This window comes from Amblyraja radiata, chromosome 43, assembly GCF_010909765.2.
Source record: "Amblyraja radiata isolate CabotCenter1 chromosome 43, sAmbRad1.1.pri, whole genome shotgun sequence".
Classification (NCBI taxonomy): Eukaryota; Metazoa; Chordata; class Chondrichthyes; order Rajiformes; family Rajidae; genus Amblyraja; species Amblyraja radiata.
This window is the reverse complement of record NC_045998.1, coordinates 4,883,817-4,902,286: the sequence shown is the minus strand read 5'-3', so window position 1 is coordinate 4,902,286 and position 18,470 is coordinate 4,883,817. Positions and strand designations below refer to the sequence as shown.

Sequence of the window (18,470 nt, the reverse complement as noted above, 5' to 3'; positions counted from 1 at the left end):
GGGTCACAGAGATGGGGAGAGGGGATGTAGGGAGGTGGGGGGGTCACTCTAATTAACACTAAATAAACTCTAATCTCTAACCCTAACTCTAAACTCAAACTCTGAACTCAACTGAAATTATACTAATCCTAAATCTAACTCTAAACTCAAAGCCTGAACTAAATGTAAAACTAAGCGCGCAGCGATCACCGGCAGGTTGGACCCGGGGGGAGAGGAACCGGAGCGGACACAAACTGAAACCATTCTTCATTGCAACCATTTTATTGATAGTTTCCTAGTTTCCTAGTACAGAGAGTGAGACCTGGCGCGGCCACCGGGGGCATGGCCTCAGTTTGCCGCGAAGGTGTTGTGGATGCAGGAGACGTAGTAGCAGACTCGAGTGTAGAGGCCGGGATAGCCCCTCACCTTCCACGCGTATCCCCACGATCACACAACTTGGAGCACTCCGTTACATGCCACTGGCCCGCCAGGATCACCCTATCACAAGAGCAGACTTGAGAGGAGTTTAAATGGCTTCGGTAAAGATTGTAAATTGTCCCTCGTGTTTGTGAGTGTGTGCAGTACAGTGTTAGTGTGAACGGGTGCGCGTTGGTCAGTGGGGAGCGGAGGAGAGGGTAGGGGGAAGGGGATGGGTAGGGGGAGTTTGTACCTGGCAGCGATCGAGAGTTCCCACCAAGTGTCCGAGACACATAATTCCCGGGTATGAACCATGACAGGCCGCGCCACTCAGAACCGGAGAGTCCCCGCACTGAAGTGGTAGCCGCGAAACACTAGTGGGGGAAAGGAGAGAGATTAAAACCATTCCCCGTCTCTGTAACCCCCTCCTCTCCTTTCTCATGCCTTACCCTCTGTTCCAATATCTATCACACAACTATATGGCCTCTCCACATCGATAGTCATCAACGATCACACAAAACCAAAACAAGAAGACAATGGAGAGAAAAGCAGTAGTAGAAAGAAGAGAGAGAGAGAGAGAGCAGAGACGAGACGAGAGAGCGCGAGTGAGAGCGAGAGCTCTCGAAGATCGAGAGCTAGCGGAGAGAGATATCTCTCTCTCTCTCTCTCTCTCTCTCTCTATCCCCTCTCTCTCTATCCTCTCTCTCTCTCTCTCTCTCCCCCCCCCCCTCTCTCTCTGTCTCTATCTATCTCTAGCTCTCTCTCCCCCACCAGTCCCGAAGTCTCACCCGGGCCCCTGGTGCGGCTCCAGCCGGCGATGAGACACATGTCGCCGGTCTGGGCGCACTGCCTGGGCACGGGACCGACGACCACATTGCGGTTCATGTCTGATCACCATCTCCGATTCGATGAAATTTTCCAACCCCTCCGTAGCCGTGATCTCATGCTCGCCCAGCCGAACCTGTATTCTCGAACGAACAGACCGTAAAACCAGATCGCCCCTCATCCTCCTGCGCTGCATGGAATAGAGTCCCAGCCTGCTCAACCACTCCCTACAGCGCACACCCTCTAGGACTGAAAACATCTTCGGGGTTGAAGGGGGGGGAGATAGCCGGGGACAGGGGGTGTAGGGGCCGGAGGGGAGCGGTTCACAGAGACGGGGAGAGGGAATGTAGGGGGGAGAGGATGGGGTTACATCGCGGGTGAATTGTATTGTATTATTGTATTGCTGTTTCTGTCTGGGTATAATAGTAGACAATATAATGAGTTGAAGGCTAATTCGCCGAGCGGGTACGGGGAGAGACAGAGCAGCGGCATCAACCACCTTCGCTGCTGCGCTTATCCACTTCAGTTTCATCCCCTCTGAATGTACCCAGCACCAGTCAACATTGATAACAAACACAATATTGACTCAGCAACAAACCCAACATTGTTATTTAACCCGTCGACATGGGAGGCGCAGTTTTTGTATGGTAGGCTGACCTCTAACCTCTTGGCGGTCACGGTGGTGCAGCGGTAGAATTGCTGCCTTCGCGCGAATGCTGCGCCGGAGACCCGGGTAAGATCCCGACTACGTGTGCCGCTACATCTCTTTGTTGACTTTGTGAGCGCATCCTCCTCTTTAACGTTCAGTGAGCCCGATGCAGTTGGACGTAGCTTTGTATTTTATCTGTTTTATCTGTTCGATTCTTGTGAGATGATGTATTCATTCGGGGTGAACCGTCGATAGGAAATACTCTGTGAACGTTTATGAAGACAGTATATGCCGTATCGCGTTTGGGCTTCATAATTATTGATATAATTTGCAATTGAGCCTGAATGTCTGGTTCGAAATGGTGCCTAGTTCTGAGAAACTCTGTGTTTAGGCTCATTCTTGTCGCAGTGAGAGGGATAACTATATTTTTCCGCCGCTCCGTTGTGAGTCAAAGATTTTCCTGCCAGAAGACGATTGAATCCGTCGGGTCATTATTTGTTTTAGTGGAACAACGTGGCGGTGATGTTGGTGATAGTGTGATAATGGGAGCGGTGCTGGTTCTCGTGGGAGGGCTGTCGTGGGTCGAAAATCTGCCGGGGATTCAGTAGGGCAGACGAAGAGAGTCTCGTGGCGGAATCGGAAGACATACCAGTGTCACAAGTGTCATCTGTGGATCAGGTCCGGGCCTGCCCCACTTTCACGACCTTTTTTACTCGTGGACATTTTTCATCAGGCTAGAAAAACGCCCCAGTCTACGATGCCACGAGTGCCTACGGATAGCATCCCGACCTACCTACGTCCTCTTACGACATCCTACGACCTCATGACGACCATGCTACCAGCATTAATCATGGGCAAACTCGGCAGAGGTCGTGAATTAGGTCGTGAAAGTGGGACAGGGGAGAATCCTCAGCGTGTCGGGGAGAGAGGAGGAAGGTGCGCAAATAAGATGGAGAGAGCACGGATTCCTAAACCCCGCGGGGCAGAGTGCATTTTCCAATCAGAGAAACGGGCGATTTCACCACTTCTTTGAACTGATGCCTGAACTTGGTCTGGGTGACGGCGTAAAGAGCCGTGTTTGCGCAGCAACTCATGATCTGCAACATGTAGCCTAGTTCGCCAATGGCGAATTCTGGATAGTTCCAGTTAGGAATTAATCCAGGCAGTCTAAACCACACAACAAATATCGCAATGGATGGCCCACAACACGATGAAATTCCCCGAGATGACCAGCAGTAAAATGAGGGATGTCCTGCGTCTCTCCATCTCCGGGGCTCTGCCGTTCTCTCCACTGTTGGGACCCCGGAGTCTACTTCGGGCTCTGCTCGCCACTAACAACGTATCTGAGGGTCGAAGCGTTGGACAGCACAATGAGGACAAATGGGATCACGGGTGTGATGATATATTGGAGAAACTCCCCGATTCCTCAGACCAGTGAGAATCGAACACCGGGACTTCCCCAACAAAACCAGGAGGAATTAGATAGCAAGTATTTACCGTTCAACATAACATACCAGACGGTGTTCTTTAAACTACTCAGCACGGTCACTGTCCCCAGAACCACAGCCGCCGTTCTCTCGGTGCAATAGTTTGTTTTCAGCTTCTGGCAACAAATTACCTCAAATCGATCAAAGGTGAAGGTGACGGTGAACCAGACAGAACAGTCTGTGGCCGCGTAAAGCTAGAAGGCGTCGATATTACATACTGGGACATGAACCAGGAACCTAAATGCTTTCCAGTAAGCAATTGGAATCTGTCTCAGTATCAGGTAGATAATAATGACCAGTAGATCGGTCGTTGCCATGGCGATCAGGTAGCGAGTGACACCTGTGCAGAGACCGCACTTTCCCCGGAACAGGACCACAATCGTCAGCGTGTTCACTGTGACAAGGGAAGTAAACAGAGACATGACAGCGGACAAAGCAAACTCGGCAGATTCATCGAGGGGCAATTCAAATGCACAATCCTGTTCTGGAATTGTAGAAGATTGTCTAACGAGTCTGTCAACTAATAACTACTCAAGGAAATACATCAGTAATGGCAAAATAACTGCATCTGCTCGATTACTTACCAGATGAGAAGCAGCAGTTACGACGGTTCGGATAAAGAATCAGATCGGTTTCTGACCATTGCTCACTTCACCATGGGAGTTTAGCTCTTTGGTTCACTGTGCATCTGGTTCAGTGTGGGCTGGAGAACAGACATCGCCCTGCTCTTCAGTGTGGATCAATCAGCCCAGGGTTCTCCCTCTATTCATTGCCCAATGCGCTCGTGTCAGTCTGTTGGGGACAGTACCGGTTCTGATACGGAGCATAACGTGGACACAGTGATATTGGGCAAAACTGGGCCAGATCCCAGCAGGAAGCGTTCTCTTCAATCGCACATGGGAGGAGGTGGGAGGAAAAGGAAAACGTGTCAGTATATCAAGATTGCATTGAACCTGTAACAACCCGTAACATCCAATAGAATCAATGTTGCACTTAGCCGTAGACAGCTTCGACAGCTACATATTGATCGCCAAACACGGCAGCAGTGGATTACAGCAGGAGAGTAAATTGCAAGAACTGGAATGGAACGTTAACGATTTTTTACCGCGTTAATAACACGAGCTGTGGACATGGTAGCAAGGTAAAAATAACAGGCAAAACGTGTAAGCAACACGGTGATAAACAGCGTGAAATCTTTTATCCACACAATCGGGCAGCATCATCACATTACCCTTTAATCTGTCATTAATTGTTCGAGCTGCAGACATTTATACCGGATCCCGTAACTACCGCTTCTCACCTGTTGATGCGCGGAAATTTGGACGAGGATTTACCTGGAGAAGCAACCAGGGCGAGGATGGGATAAAAGACAGTCTGAATAGTTATAATCCGCACCGTCTCTCCGCAATCCTAATAATCGCGAGCAGCCGTCTGAAAACGGAATGTTCAGATTACTCGTTTCCATGGACGAGTGCATTTCGGGAATCTTGACTCATTTAATCTGACATCTTGACATGGAGGACATGAATTAGAAAATTAAACGAACGGACAGGCACCATTAATTATATTTAAATAATGGATCTGGGGCCCAGCCAACCATTCAGTACTAAAAAATATCCATCAGATCGCTTTTAGAATATTTTTCTCTTACCCTAAACCGATGTCCTGTTCAAGATGATACTCCGACCATGGATACAAAAGTCGATCTCTGCTCTCCGTCCCTCGTATCCTGATACATTTCTTTCAGGTGACTTTTCAACGTTCATGGCAGTCGGGGAGTTGCCACGTACTCCAATCTCAAGTGCCTAGCGTGTTAAATGGTATAATGTACAGATTACTCAACAAAATGTGTTTCTTGTAGCAGCATGACACATCTGTAAAGACAGCGCACACAGATAACACAAAGAAGAAAAAAAGTTCAATACGCTAAAATAATCAATATTAGGCCAAATCTAAAGCTGGAAATCTCAATCACAAACAACACTTTTCGTAGTTCATCGATTAGTCGGCGTTTGTGGTAGTCGGTGTTTGTGGTTGTCAAGAGCCCGGTTGTTATGGACAGAAGCTGTTCCTGAAACTGGGGTGAACACAGTTTGCAGAATCCGATATTCTTTCTTAGTGTTTGGAGACAAACAAGACCATGGATAGGGTGGTGAGGGTTCTAGATGATGGCTGGTTGCCATTTCATGACACTGCCTCTTGCGGATTTATTAGATGGTGGATAGTTCAGATAATGGATAGGACCGGTCGATGGTCACCAAGTGTTTTAATCTCCTACATTCCTGGGATTTCGAAGCGCCGAACAAGGCCCTGTGGCAACCAGTCAATATGGTCTCTACCTTAGATCTGTAGACGATAGAGAGAACATTCGTCACCACACCGACATATTTTCTGATCGAATAAAGTCATATCGATGGAATTTCTTTATGATTCCATGAATTTGCTGGGCCCACGACAGATCTTCAGAAATATGCACGGCAAGGAACATAACGTTGTTGACTCTCTTCACCATCGAACCATCGATGGAGACAGGTTAATGAATCCTCGCCCTTCCTCTTCTAAAGTCAGCAATATACCACATCGCAGCCACTTGCCGGTGGGAAACAAATTGACAAAGAGCGTGTGAGGTGTCTTGGATTGGACCATATATCTACCAACTCCTACGACCTCCTACGGACTCGTGACGGACATGCTGCGAGTTTGAATGAAGAGGAAATCTCGTGAGAATTCGTGAATGAACTCGTGGAAGTGGGACAGGGTGGAGAGCCTACGAGTTATTGGACTGTATCACGACTCCGTTATTACACCGCAAAAGCTGAGTCTCACGTTGCGAGTTGACACAAGAGGTACTCCGTGTGAAAGACTCGTGGTTGTGTCCGAGATTGCAAGTGTATGATCAAGAGTGTAACCGAGTTCCCACGGGTATGACAAGTTTGCCGTTTATTTGTCATTTCTGCGATGTTCCAAGTTCGTCCCTTGAGTTACTCTTGAGTCAATCCTGATTGAAGGGTTGTTTTAATAAGCAACAGTGTTATGTTTTAATAAGCAACGGTGTTAAAGAAGACCTCTCCATCCTGTGGCTTTGTTTTAAGGATAGAATTCAGCGCGGCCGCATCTATTGATGTGACCTACAAAGGGAAAATGCGCACCATCCAGTGCCAGAGCAGTTATACTTATGATTTGTTTGAAACACACAGGTTTAATATGTTTTAATTGCATTTACTGCCATGTCTACACACTGCGGGGAGACGGGAGATTAAATCTTTGAATGTGGACGGATGTGCACATCAGATTGTTGTGAGACGGAGCTCAGGGTTCGCCTCCTGAGCTGCTTTGGTGCCCAGGCGTTAGATGAGGTGGAGAGAGGTTGGGGGGGGGAGGTGCGTCATTAATCTGTCTGGGGTGACCTGGCTCTTGGGTTAGGCTAGGATCATTCTCTGCGGGATGATCTTAGTGCGGGAGACAAGTGTAGGAGAAGCCGCTGTGTCTCCCTGTCCCTGGGATAGCAGGGGGCGACCAAACAGTACAATACCCCCCTCCCCCTCCACGCCAACACGAAGGACAACGATCCCAAGGCTTTAGCGTCAGGAACAGCGGGAAGGCGACAATCACCTGGCATAACGCGAGAGAGATCATGCACTGTTTTAGGCCTGGGAACTGTACCGCCTTGCCCCCTCCCTCTGCAACTGCAAACAACCCCACACTCCTGCTCACCTAACCCACCCATCCCTCCCCCCCACCTTTCTCTCCCAACTCCAGACCCGTTCCGACCCCCTGGGAAACTGAAGGGAACGACCGCCCCGGGGCGAGTGGTACTGCTCTGCTGGCATCGCCAACGTGAAGACAGTGCAAAGCCCCCGCGCCCGGTGCGATGGGCGGGGGGCTGGAGAGGGGAGGGAAGGGGTCACACACATGACCGGGAAGCAGAGTGGTGTACGTGGGGGTGGTGACAGATAGAGCCAACAATGAGTGGAGAAAGACAGAAACACCGACGTGCAAAGGAGACCTACAGTGCATGATCTCTCTCGCGTTATGGCAGGTGATTGTCGCTGGGAAACTGAAGGGAGCGACAATCTGCTGCTGCCTGCCCGCTGAGTTAAAGAGTTCCCACGGTAGACTCACGATACACTAAGGTAAACGCACGGGCCACTTCGTTCTAGAATCAGAAAGATCCAGAGGTGGAGAACCGGAGAAGGCACATGACAAGACTCAATTCTACTCTGTGAGATGAGAACGTCATTTTATAAGCAGGAAATGAACCCGAAACTTAAAGATTTGCGAGCGTTAAACAAACTGTTGACTGATGTTTGGACGGCTTGGAACCGCTACAACAAAAAGATAACATATTTTTTAAAGTATCACCCGAAAGTGATCCGAGTGGTGCCTTTCCATGTTTGTTTCCGAATATGTGCTTTCGTTTTCATTGAGATTTCATCCCACAGAAACCTTTACACCACATTGAAATGGACCATTTGCCCCACCATGTCCGTGCAGATCATCGACAAGCTACGAATAGTAGTTTAAATGCATTGATCGTACTTGGACCGTCGCTCTCAGTGCCATGGAGATTCATGTTTTCGCCAATATATTTCTGAATGTTGTCCAAGTTGCGAACATAGCCATCCACTACCATTCCATTAACCATTTTGATGAGAAATGTTCATCCTCAGATCACCGTGGAAACAAAATTTCAATTGCGATGTACTTGTGAAATGTATTTTGCTTGATATCAAATGTGTTGTTCTTGACAACACTGCAATTTGTATTAATCGTGGGGTTAAAACTTTTCCACTGCGCAATCTGATTTTAGAAGAATAACTGCGTCATTAATCAAGAGTCCTGTGTAGTTCGGTACCCGGACGTGGCGACGACGGACGAGAAGCTGAATTAAAGAAGTCGAAGCCAAAGAACCGAATGGAAACGAGGCCGAAACGCAAAACAACCAAAAGAGTACGAAGACGAAATGGAAATTAACCGAAAGAATGGGGCGCCAAAATACAAACTGAGCGAAAGTCGCGCCCCGGTAACGTCATGTCCGTTATTGGACTTTTCTGTTGAGCGGCAGTCAGTTCCTTGGCTAGTAGGCGACGCCGCCTTTCGGGTAGGTAGCGTTTCGACAGAGCGACCATTCGGTTAGTTGGCTTTTAGGCGTCCCGCCCTTTCGGTTAGTTTGTCTCTCCTAATGTTTCGTACTTCTATCAGCAAGCTCTTTACCTATGGCCTTCTAAAGAAAAAAATAGAAACTTGTATATCAATGCTGTTGACGATGCCGCCATTTTAAGGTGGTAGGTGTGGGAGGGGCAATGTTTGTTTTACAAAAAGATGGTAGGTATATGGAACGAGCTGCCGGAGGGAATGGTTGCGGCAGGGCGCATCGCAACGTAAAAAACATTTGCTTAGGGACATTGATAGGATAGATTTAGAAGTCAAGGGGGCAAAGTCAGGCAGAAATAATTGGTGCAGGCGGGGTTTATTGTTCATCACGGGAACGCTGGGCTGAAGGGCCTGTGGCCACGCAATGTGACTCTATGACGTTGTGACTCAAACCTTTGATGTTATCCTCTGTCAGGAAGTGATTATTCGCCTCCAAAGAGCAATAATAAAGTAACGATAATGGTGGAACCTTGGTATCTTTTTCGGCCATCATGTTGATTACTAACCCGTGACCACCCGCCATCTTAATATTCACTTTGCAGGTGGTCGGGTTGTTTGCCGTGGTCAGCAGTGAGTTGGGCAATATTTGAACCAAGTTATACAAACTATACAACAGCCCCCCCGTGAGAAATTTTATTTCTCTGAAATTGAATATAGACATAAAGCTGGAGTAACTAAGCAGGACAGGCAGCGCCGCGCCTCTGGAGAGAAGACCCTTCTTCAGACTGAACTGAACTCTCATCGGTGAGAGTACTTGTGATTGTATGAAGGATCTCGACCAGAAACGCAACCCTCGCCCCCGAGCCCATGCCCGTCCCGCTGAGCCACCTTGAATTTCAGAGCCAAACAAAAAGCCCAGTGTGCTGGAGGAACTCAACGGGCTAGAGAAGGAGCGGTGCTGGACCTCCTGTTTGGAAATGAGACGGTCAGGTGGCAGAGGTATGCGTTGGGGAACAGTTCGGGACCAGTGATCACAATACCATTAGTTTCAATATAATTATGGAGAGGGTCAGAACCGGACCTAGGGTTGAGATTTTTGATTGGAGAAAGGCTAACTTTGAGGAGATGCGAAAGAATTTAAAAGGAGTAAATTGGGACATTTTGTTTTATGGGAAAGATGTGGAGGAGAAATGGAGTACATTTAAAGGTGACATTTTAAGAGTACAGAATCTTTATGTCCCTGTTCGGTTGAAAGAAAATAGTAAAAATCGGAAAGAGCCATGGTTTTCAAGGGAAATTGGACACTTGGTTCGGAAAAGAGGGAGATCTACAATAATTATAGGCAGCATGGAGTAAATGAGGTGCTTGAGGAGTATAAATAATGTAAAAAGAATCTTAAGAAATAAATTAGAAAAGCTAAAAGAAGATATGAGGTTGCTTTGGCAAGTAAGGTGAAAGTAAACCCAAAGGGTTTCTACAGCTATATTAATAGCAAAAGGATAACGAGGGATAAAATTGGTCCATTAGAGAGTCAGAATGGACAGCTATCTGCAGAGCCAAAAGAGATGGGGGAGATTTTGAACAATTTATTTTCTTCGGTATTCACCAAGGAGAAGGATATTCAATTATGTGAGGTAAGGGAAACAAGTAGAGTAGCTATGGAAACTATGAGATTCAAAGAAGAGGAAGTACTGATACTTTTGAGAAATATAAATGTGGATAAGTCTCCAGGTCCGGACAGGATATTTCCTAGGACATTGAGGGAAGTTAGTGTAGAAATAGCAGGGGCTATGACAGAAATATTTCAAATGTCATTAGAAACGGGAATAGTGCCGGAGGATTGGCGTACTGCGCATGTTGTTCCATTGTTTAAAAAGTGGTCTAAGAGTAAACCTAGCAATTATAGACCTGTTAGTTTGACGTCAGTGGTGGGAAAATTAATGGAAAGGATACTTAGAGATAATATATATACGCATCTTGATAAACAGGGACTGATTAGGAACAGTCAACATGGATTTGTGCCTGGAAGGTCATGTTTGACTAATCTTCTTGAATTTTTTGAAGAGGTTACTCGGGAAATTGATGAGGGTAAAGCAGTGGATGTTGTATATATGGACATCAGTAAGGCCTTTGACAAGGTTCCTCATGGAAGGTTGGTTAAGAAGGTTCAATGGTTGGGTATTAATAGTGGAGTAGCAAGATGGATTCAACAATGGCTGAATGATGCCAGAGAGTAATGGTGGATGGTTGTTTGTCAGGTTGGAGGCCAGTGACTAGTGGGGTGCCACAGGGATCTGTGTTGGGTCCACTGTTGTTTGTCATGTACATCAATGATCTGGATGATGGTGTGGTAAATTGGATTAGTAAGTATGCAGATGATACTAAGATAGGTGGGGTTGTGGATAATGAAGTAGATTTTCAAAGTCTACAGAGAGATTTATTCCAGTTGGAAGAGTGGGCTGAAATATGGCAGATGGAGTTAATTGCTGATAAGTGTGAGGTGCTACATCTTGGCAGGACAAATCAAAATAGGACGTACATGGTAAATGGTAGGGAATTGAAGAATGCAGGTGAACAGAGGGATCTGGGAATAACTGTGCACAGTTCCCTGAAAGTGGAATCTCATGTAGATAGGGTGGTAAAGAAAGCTTTTGGTGTGCTGGCCTTTATAAATCAGAGCATTGAGTATAGAAGTTGGGATGTAATGTTAAAATTTGCACAAGGCATTGGTGAGGCCAATTCTGGAGTGTGGGGTACAATTTTGGTCGCCTAATTATAGGAAGGATGTCAACAAAATAGAGAGAGTACAGAGGAGATTTACTAGAATGTTGCCTGGGTTTCAGCAACTAAGTTACAGAGAAAGGTTGAACAAGTTAGGGCTTGATTCTTTGGAGCGCAGAAGGTTAAGGGGGGACTTGATAGAGGTCTTTAAAATGATGAGAGGGATAGACAGAGTTGACGTGGATAAGCTTTTCCCACTGAGAGTAGGGAAGATTCAAACAAGGGGACATGACTTGAGAATTAAGGGACAGAAGTTTAGGGGTAACATGAGGGGGAACTTCTTTACTCAGAGAGTGGTGGCTGTGTGGAATGAGGTTCCAGGGAAGGTGGTGGAGGCAGGTTCGTTTTTATCATTTAAAAATAAATTCGAAAGTTATATGGACGGGTAAGGAATGGAGGGTTATGGTCTGAGCGCAGGTATATGGGACTAGGGGAGAATACGTGTTCGGCACGGACTAGAAGGGTCGAGATGGCCTGTTTCCGTGCTTTAATTGTTATATGGTTATATGGCAAGGCGGCTGCCTCAACGATTCCGGGAATGATTCAGGCAGAAATAATTGGTGACAGGGTGAGAGAGAGGGAGTGGGAGAGCTAGAGAGAGACGAAATGGGTAGCGGGAGAGAGAGCTCGAGAGAGAGAGAGAGAGAGAGAGAGAGGGAGGGAGAGAGCGAAACACACAGAGACACAACGTGGGTCGGTAGGTGAATGACTAACCTGCACACCAAGAAGAAGCCGCTTCTCGCGGTCCGGGGCCTTCATTCATGATGGTGAGTTGAAAGATATTCTCAATGTGTCATCAACGCATCGATCTACATTCCTCAGTAAATGTAATTGTGTTTTGAACAAGCATTAATGACGCCGCGTGAATTTTATTCAAAGTCGTTAATACTTGTTCAAAACACAATTACATTTACTGAGGAATGTGGTTCGATGCATTGATGAATTGTATAACTACTTGTTAACTACTTGCTAACTGTATTAGTTAACAAATCGTTTGTGTCTGATGGCCGTGCAGCGGTTGTTATCCATGTTCGTTTAAAAAATAAATCCGGATGGCGAATAAAAAAATATCTTTGTTTCACAAAGGTAATTCGTATTTCCGTACGAAATACGGAACATTAGTGTGGAGCCCCGCTTAGGCGCGGGGCCCAATTGGGAGCAATCGGTCCAATCGGCTTAAGGCCGGCCCTGGTCCCAGCACTGATCTAGCTGTAACTCCACTGGTCACATACCTCCCGCCTGAACATCGTTCTCCAACCGCAACCCTCTGCCTTCTTATCAATAAACCAGTTTTAAATCCACACGGCCAAACCACTGTAGATACGGTGCATGTTAATCTCGGATTCCCTCTCACGGAGGAATTGATCAAATGCCTCACAAAAATCTACGCAGACATTCAACATCCTAACCCAATCGATTACATGTGTTACCTCCTCAAAAATAACTCGATCAAATTAGTAAAACACGACGTTCGGCGTTCAAAGCATTGCCGACCGTCACTAATTAACCAATGTTCATCCAAATGTGGGTAAATCCTTTCCTAAATTATCCTCTACAATAGCTTCCCTGCTGGTGACATGATGCTCATCAGCCTATCATTCGCTAAATTATTTCTGCACCCTTACTAAAACAGAGGCACAACATTAGCTAGTTCCCATTCATCTAGGACCCCGCCAGTGGCTCGAGGATGATCTCCCTCAATGTTCGTGCAATCTCATTTCCTTCATCACTCAATAAGCCGAAATAGATGCCAGCGGATTTTTTTCCACTTCACCAGTCCCCGAACCTCCACCTTCTTAAAATCAAACTGCTTTCGCAGATTAGAAAGAAAGAACTGCAGATGCTGGTTAAAATCGAAGTTAGAGAGTCTGAACAAGGGTCTCGATCCAAAACGTCGCCCATTCCTTATCTCCATAGTTGCTGGTTCACCTGCTGGGTTACTCCAGCATTTTGCGTCTGCCTTTGGCAGAATAGTATTCTCCACATACATCTCGCAGTCCACCGTGTCCTTCTCATTCGTCAACACAAATGCAAAGTAGTTGTTTCGTACCTCGTCAACATCTCCGAACTCCAAGTACAAATTCCCTCCTTTATTCTGGTGTATACCTACTTGTCCCTGCGTTTCTTTCTTCTTTTTAAAGTTGGTATATAAATCCTTGCACCGTTATTCAATCTGACTCGCCAAAACACGGGTCTCTTTGGTCCTAATTTAACCCTTTGACTTTTTTTTCTCGTTGCATTATATTCCTTAAAGGCCTTGACTGCTTTCATCCTTACTTTAGTTTATAGATACAGCGTGGAAACAGGCCACCGAGACAATACCGACAAACGATACCCGCAGATTAACACTGTCCTACACTCACTAGGGACAATATTTGCATTTATACTAAGCCAATTAGCCAAAAAACATGTTCGTCCTCAGAGTGTTGGAAAAAAAAACGAAGATCTCGGAGAAAACCACATGGTCACGGGGGGGGGGGGGGGGGGCGTGCAAACTCCGTACAGACAACATTCGTACACGGGATCGAATCCGAGTCTGTGGCGCTGTAAGGCTAAAACTCTGCCGCTGCGCCACCGTGTCGCCCGCCTCCTTAAACTTTACAAGGGCTTTAATTTATGCATTGACCCTACAGACAATCTTTTGGTCCTCAATGGCCATTTATCATCCTTATCCTTCCTCTTTACTGGGCCATGTCGATCCTGAACTTTGATCAAGTGGCCATTAACCAACTCCTGCCACACATGTCAGACGTGGAAATGCACGAAGAAAAAGCTTCTCCCAATGAACCAAACTTCTGCCGATTCAAGTAGGAATTTACCTTCCTTGGATTCGGTACCTTCCCACAGTGTCTGGACTTCTCCCCGTTCAATTCACGGAAAATGTGTGCATTTTATATTGCCCTGTCCCGGAAAGTAACGGCAATGGTGGAACCTTGTTATCTTTTTCGGCTATTCAGGTTAATTACTAACCCGTGATCACCCGCCACCTTAATATTCACTTGGCAGGTGGTCGGGTTGTCTGACGTGGTCGGCAGTGAGTTGGGCAATACAACCAAACTATACAACCTTCCTCTTCACGTATTATTATTTTGGCTGTCCCAGAGGACACACGAAACGTAATACATTGAATTTGCGTCCCCCTTGTGAGAGCCAACTACAAACATTGCAAATCCAAATGGTTCAAGTAACATTTTCCATTTCACACTGCATTGTATTGTATTGTATTGTATTGTATATCTTTATTGTTATTTTCCTGAGTACTCGCATACCCAGAGGAAACAAAAAAACGTTACTCAAACCAGTGTCCATTCAGTGTGCAGTAAAAAATAAATAAATAGAAATAAAAATACATATATCATGAACAAGTTTAACACTACTCTCAACTAAACATCAACAGGCGTTCCGATCGGCAGCGGCACGACAGTGGCTCTGTCCAGGTTGGTGGTTGGTGTGCGATACTTTGGCAGGGGGCAAAGTCCGTTTAACAGTCTTATAGCCTGCGGGAAGAAGCTGAGGAGCATCCTGCTGGTTTTGCAGCGAATGCTCCTGTACCTCTTCCCAGATGGCAGGATGGAGAATATGTGATGCGATGGGTGGTAGGGGTCTTTGATGATGGAGATGGCTCTGTTGATACATCTCTTCCTGTATATGTCCAGCAAGAAAGGGAGTGGAGCACCAATAATCCTGCTGGCGGTCTTCACAATCCTGTCAAGTTGGTGCCGTTCGTACGCTTTGCAGCACCCGAACCAGGAAGTGATGCCGTTGGTTAATGTGCTCTCAAATTGCTTGTCATTTCGTTAGTGTAGCTCCAATTAGAGTCATAGGTTCATAGATTAATACAGTGTGGAAACAGGCCTTTCGGCCCAACACGCCCAGTCCGGCCAACAATGTCCCAGCTACCCTAGTCCCACTTCCCTGCGCTAGGTCCATAACCCTCCAAACCTGTCCTATCCATGTATCTGTCCACCTGTTTCTTAAAAATGCTGGTATAGTCCCAGCTTCAACCACATCCTATCGCTGCTTGTTCCATAAACCCACCACCATCTGTGTGATAAAGTTCCCCCTCTGATTCCTATTAAATATTTTCGCCTTCACCTTGAACCTATGTACCCCGGCCCTCGATTCCCCTACGCTGGGTAAAAGTATGTGCACCAACCCGATCTATTCCTCTCATGATTTAATATATTTATATAAGCTCCCCTCATCCTCTTACTTTCCATGGAATAGGGGCCTACCCAACCTCTTCCTAGAGCTCACTCTCTCTAAACCTGGCAACATCCTCGGAAATATTTTATGAACCCTTTCAAGCATGTCAATATATTACTTATAACAATGTATTTATTTTAACATGCCGCCCAGAACTGAGCACAGTATACAAAATGCGGTCTCAACAACGTCCTATACAACGTATTTACTCAATACTCTGACTGAAGAAGGCCAAAGTGTCAAACGCCTTTTGACCAACTTATCTCCCTGCGACTCGAACTTCATGGAACCATGCTCTTGTACTCCTAGATCACTCTGCTCTACAACACTACCAACAGGCCTTCCATTTATTGGTTAGGTTCTGCCCTTGTTTGACGTCCCAAATTGCATCACCTCACACTTCTCTGTTTTAAATTCCATCAACCATTCCTCTGCCCACCTAGCCAATCGAAGCAGATCCGGCTACAATCGTTCACAACCATCTTCACTATCTGCAAAATCATTAAAATTTTTATCATCAGCAAACTTGCTAATTTTGCCATGTATGTTCTCATCCAAATCATTGATGTAGATGGTAAACAGTAACGGGCCGAGCACCGATTCATGAGACACGCCACTGGTCACAGGCCTTCATTCTGAGAAGCAACCTTCCACCCTCACCCGCTGCTTCCTTCCTTTGAGCCAATTTGCTATCCATTCTGACATCTCTTCTTGGATTCCATAATTTCTGACCTTACAGAGCAGTCTACTATGCGGCACCTTGTCGAACGCTTTACCAATGTCCATGTACACAACATCCATAGCGCTGCCTTCATCGATCTTTTTACTCACTTCTTCAACAAAAAAAACAATCAGATTTGTGAGACACGACCTCCCACTTAAAAAACCATGTTGACTTTCCCTTGCCCATCAAAATGCCTGTAAATTGACCAAGGCAATTTCCATGTTTGTGATTACATGGCCAATAAATATATTCATTTATACACTCATTCATATTGTATACCCCCAGAATACTCTCCAGCAATTTAGCAACCACAGATGTTAAGCTTTCCGGCCTATAGTTCACCGCATATTCCCTGCAGCACTTCTTGAAAAGAGGCACGGCATTTGTCGCCCAGTCCTTACGTGTGTCTTCTGACTGTCGTGGTAGACCCATTGTTTCAGTTTGTTCTTGCCCCACTGAATTAATTTCCACATACCTGGAATCCATCTTATCCCCATGGTCCAATCCAAGGCTCCTCACACGCTCTTCGTCAATTTGTTTCCCACGGGCAAGTGGCTGCGATGTGGTATATTGTTGATTTTAGAAGAGGAAGGCTGAGGATCGATTAACATGTCTTCATCCACGTTTCGATGGAGGAGACAGAGAACAACTTTATGTTCCTGGCCGTGCATTTTTCTGAAGATCTGTCGTGGACCCAGGAATTTCATGGAATAATAAAGAAAGTCAATCGACATGACTTTGTTAGACCAGAAAGGACATCGGTGTGGTGACGAATGCTCTATTGGTTGCCACAGGGCCTGGTTCGGCACTTCGAAAGCCCAGGAATGTACGCGATTAAACAAAACGGGATGACCATCTATCCATCATCTGAACGATCCACCATCTAATGAATCTACAAGAGGCAGTGTCCTGAAATGGCAACCAGCACTCATCAGGAACCCTCATCACCCAGTCCATGGTCTTGTTTCTCTCCAAACTCCGAGAATGAATAGCGGAGTCTGCAAACCGTGCTCATCCCAGTTTCAGGAATTATTTATTTCCATTACAACCGGGGTCGTTGCCACCACAAAAAAACCGACTAAACTATGAACTACGAAATATTCCTCTTGATGGGATATGAGAGTGTTAGTGAGAGCATCCCGTCCGTCACCGACACAGAGCAGCAGCTGCACAGAGAGAGAAAACCATTGGGAATCTGTGTACACAATTGGGATGTTAGATGGATGTGTAGGAATCCGGGAAAATTAGAGAGTGAAGTGATTGTCACCGAGTGTAATCGGGGAACAGTGATAGCCGTGTTACTGAAATGGGTCGGTCTCTGAAAGCGGTAGACTGGGATGTTACCGCGATGGAGAAGAGTATCTTCTATTTGGCCGACGATATTTTTGGGTCTGCGGTCAGCTTACGTTTTCGGATCTACAATCTACTCATATCTTTTCAGCCTGTCTTTTATCCCATCCTCGCCCTTGTTGCTCTTCCAGTTAAGTCCCCTTCCAAATTCCCGCGCAACAACAGGTGAGAAGCGGCAGTTACGGGATCCGGTATAACTGTTTGTAGCTCGAACAATTCATGGCGTGTCCCTTTAAGACGTCTTCGACAGAGTAATGGTAAATGGGTCGATGCAGCCGGATTGTGGAGATCAGAGGTTTAACGCTGTTTATCACCGTGTTGCTTACCCTTTGTTCCTGTTATTTTTACATGCTGACAAATGGGTAGGAGCGTATGGCCAAGTGTAATAGGGATCGATGTGAAAGGTGAGATGCGTAAAGCATTAAACATATTGTATATGAATGCGCGAAGTATAAGAAGTAAAGTAGATGAGCTTGAGGCTCAGTTAGAGGTTGGTAGATATGACATTGTGGGGACTACTGAGACGTGACTGCAGGAGGATCGGGCCTGGGAACTTAATATTCTGGGTTAAACATCATATAGAAAGGACAGGCAGGTGGGCAGAGGAGGGGGTTAGCTCTGCTGGTGAGGTATGGAATTCAGTCACTTGCGAGGGAAGACATAGGACCTGACGAGGTAAATTCACTGTGGATTGAGTTGAGGAATTGTAAAGGCAAGAAGACACTAATTGGTGTTATCTACAGACCCCCAAACAGTAGCCCAGATGTAGGGCGTACGTTGCAGCAGGATGTAAAACTGGCATGTTACAAAGTTAATGCCACTGTGGTGATGGTGGATTTAAATATGCAGGTAGATTGGGAAAATCAGGTTGGCTCAGGACCCCAAGAAAGAGAGTTTGTAGAATGCCTCCGAGATGGATTCTTAGAGCAGCTTGTAATGGACCCGACCAGAGAAAAGG

At 46.2% G+C, this 18,470-nt stretch overlaps 1 pseudogene; it reads right to left on the bottom strand.

The window, feature by feature from the left end:
- Positions 1-327: 327 nt before the first annotated feature.
- LOC116968007 overlaps positions 328-18,470 on the bottom strand; it is a 55,214-nt pseudogene continuing 37,071 nt past the window's right edge.